We start from the raw sequence: 4,008 nt of genomic DNA, 5'->3' as shown, positions 1-4,008 counted from the left end.
TATGAAGATAAAGTATCCACTCATCTCCAGGATTGAACTGTCTTTATGGTTTCTGACTTACCTTGAAACACCGTTTTAGTTTATTATAGATTTTTAGACTCTGCCCTTCCACACTCCTGGCACTAAGTGAAGGTAGGTCCTATTATTACTAGCCAGTTTAATCTTACTCCCCTGTATGTGATTTCTCTTTCAGCAAGTAAAAATGTCCAGTTTCAGACTCTCAAATTTTCCCAATCTCCACATTTACATATGACATTATACTCTTTAAAGCAAGATTACTTCTTAAGCTAACTCAGTTGTCTTTCCCCTTTTATCCAATCCAAAGCTGTCTCTCCCAGAGGCCATGTTTACCAATTCTTTATTTGCAAATTATTTAAATGTTAGTGTTAAGAAAGGTTTTTCTCAGTGGCTTTGTGGAGACTGTGTTCATCAGCCCCATATACATCTCTATTGCCCATCTAACCTTGACCTATCTGACCCCTTCATCTCTCCATTTAAAATGATGTCCCTCTCATTTCAGAGAATACTCACTTCAAAGATGTGTTTGATCTCAAGTGTACTCCAGGAACACTCACTTCAAAGTCATGTTTGATCTCAAGTGTACTCCACACAACTTCCTCTTGGATCTTTAAATTAGAAACCTCATTCACAGAGGACTAAAGAAAGAATTTACTTTAAAATTTGCCATAAAATGCAGCAAAAAAGTTAGCCTTAATTTATTCAGGTGTGGTAAGAATCAATCCCCCTCTACCCCTCCTATCCACTGTCACCCCCAAGATGTTCACACCCTAATCCCTCTAACCTATAAATACATTACTTTATGCACCAAAAAGGATTTTGCAAATGTAATCTAAGGAAGAACCTTGAGATGGGGAGATTATCCTGGATTATCCAGGCAGTGTAATGAAATCTCAAGGGGTTTTATAAACAAAAGAAACAGAAGATTCAGTATCAGACACAGAGAGAGATTTGGATGGAGGAAGAAGCCAGAAACCAAGGAATGCAGATGGTTTTAAGAACTTGGAAAAGATAAGAAAAAAAATTTCCACTAGAGGCTCTAATAAGAGGAGTAAGAACATTTTTGGATTCTTTGGCAAAGTAAGATTATAGTATGAATATTTTAATTAACTCCAAACATACAACCTACAAGCTATCAGCCACATAATACCATGTACATCTATGCATATATATATATATATATATATATATACTCCTCTATTATATATGACATATATGTGTATGAATGTAGACATATAAAAATATATACCAGAAATTAAAATTTTAGAAAAAATACTGCTTTAAGATGTATTCTGATAATTACCTATCTTGAATTCAGCATCCTTTTTGGCCTGCAAAACAAATAAAACATAGAGCATATTTATACTTATTATAACTTAGAGCTCTGTCGCCTGTGTCTAAGGTGAATATCTTCAGTCTTGCAGTTTGCCAGTTGTTACAATTTATCAGCCACTACACAAACTCTTGAGATTTGAGTAAAATTTAAGGAAATAATTCGTGTATTTTTATAGTTTAAAAATTACTTCTACAATTTATACTTCCTGTAGATAAACTAATAACATAACAATTTAGAAGTTCAGCAGTGGTAAAACTTAGTTTTCAAAAGTTTTTTAATGTCAATGAATCAATTCTAATCATTGACTTAAGTATTAGGTTTTATGTAATTTGTTATAAAAGTGATTTTTAAGTGCACCCAATGCTCCTGTTTTCCATCTTTTTTGCCTTTGTTTTTTCTATCCTTCTTTCAAAGCCATTTATTAATACAATGTTAATAAATGTTCGTTTTGAATAGTTTTGGGTAATAATAGTTCTTAAGTCTGAGTAATTATCAAATATTCTATTAAATGTATTGATATTGGTGAAATAACTATATTTGGTAATAGTGTTATCTTGTTGATAGCATAATAATAATCATGATTATAATGATAAAAAGGCTAAATGGTTTAATGATGATCCAGAGGTACTTTTAGGGATACTTTGTTTTTCTAAAAATGACACATATTCATTATAATATTTATATAAATTACTATAAAGAACAAAACAAGTTATTTCAAATATTAATGTATTACAAATATGTAGAAAGATAAATAGAAAAATAATGGAATTATATATCTTTAATAAACTATTAAATTTTATTTTACATACATGAAATAGATGATAACTAAACCATTGAAATTGAAGTAAACATTAAAATAATTTGGTAAATATTTCTTAACCAACCACAAAAGCATTTGGAGTTATCATTATTCCAAGTTCGTATTTCAAGTTTTGAGTGTGTTAATGTACTCATTATTACGAAAAATGACCAAAAAAGTTTTATGCTTCACCCACTTTTTAAATCTTGCTAGTGGTAGACACTTCTCCCTGCATTCTGGTACTCTTACATGATCTTTGTGTCTAGTCAAAATAATATGGCAATGAAAACAGGATGTTACTTATATGATCACATAATATTTCAATGCCGGTCTTGTTAGGACTTAGTGTCTTGCAGACTGTTGGACTGAGAGCCTCAGTTACTTACTCAGGGGTCTTTAGGGAAGCTCACAAAAGAAATTGATGGATCCAAGGTAGCAAGGGAGAGAGTTTTGGTAAGAAAAACAATTCTTAACTTTTAAATGTTTTTATTTCTAAAAAATAAATGAATCTGATATTAAGTCTCTTTTAATCATTAAAGCTCACCCTATTGCTTACCCTCTGAGGTGGAGATTGGAGAAGCACAAGGAACCTGGGTAGTGGAGGAGTTAGGTAACCGGGCTTTATCTAGTACTTGGGAGGCAAGCTACTTGCAATCAGAAATCATGTTATGTCCACACTTACTCCTCTTGTAAAAGGCCCTCAATCATTTAAACCAATCTTCTGATAGCTTCAGAAATTACTTATGGTTTAAAGAACCTGTGTGGTTGAGATACATTAGATCAGGAGAAATGGACATATGTAGGAAAGACTGATAAGGTAAAGTTAACCATGCTAGGCAGTGAACTGAATGTGGTTGAAAGATGAGAGAAATACGCTTCAAGGATGATTTTTAGGATTCTAGTTTTGTGCAACTGAATGGTGATAGCATTCTTTAACCTAGAAAGAAAACACTTTCCTCTAAAGCATCACATCCCTTAAAATTACTTGTCCTGCATACTATTTGTCTTTCCTTACCCTGAGTAAAACCTCTGTGTCCTTCAGAGTACCTCTAAACAGTGTAACTCAGGTGTAAACCACCTACACTAAATTAATCAAATGTATTATGTGAACAACTGATTCGTCAGCACTACCTGTTAGAATAATAAGAATTTTTAAAAGAAAGCTTATTAGATTATATCTCAGACAGTACAACAAAAAGAAATAAAACATTTTGGGTATCATAGGGCAGAAATTTGGGGGCATAGAATTTCCCCAGTGTTTATCTTTTCCTATTAATCATGTTTATGCTGGAAACAGTATAGAGGTCCCTAGATGCCACAAGGGTAAGCATATTGAGGTGACATGCCATTTGTCACAACAGACTTTTAGTTTATTATCTTATTTACTCACAGTAGGAGTTTTAAACTTCTAGCTGTTTATTCTTACAAACAAATGAAGTTTTATAATCAGTATAAATGAGAAGCCATACTGTTATGTCCCATATCAGTGTTACTCTTTATTAATAGAAATTTCAGAATCTCTTTTCACTTTTCCAAAAAGTATTTATAAAATATTTTAACTCAGTGTGATTTCTTTTAAATGGTTAAACTCAAAATTGACCTGGGTGATTAAATGGGTGATTAAAACCCTCAGCATTATAAACCATTTACTTTAAACTGGTTCATTTTAGAATCAACTAATGCCTGCTCATGTTAGAAAACAGAAAAAAAGTAATTTGTGATTGTAGTACATAGGAGCTTAATACTCTGACAGAGGAATTATGGAGAAGGCAGACCACGATTCTGAGAGGAATATGATGCTACTAGATCAGCAAATCTATTCTGGTGAGATAGTCTCTCATGAGCTCCTAATGAA

Source organism: Saimiri boliviensis, chromosome 1, assembly GCF_048565385.1.
Source record: "Saimiri boliviensis isolate mSaiBol1 chromosome 1, mSaiBol1.pri, whole genome shotgun sequence".
Classification (NCBI taxonomy): Eukaryota; Metazoa; Chordata; class Mammalia; order Primates; family Cebidae; genus Saimiri; species Saimiri boliviensis.
This window is presented reverse-complemented; position numbering follows the sequence as displayed.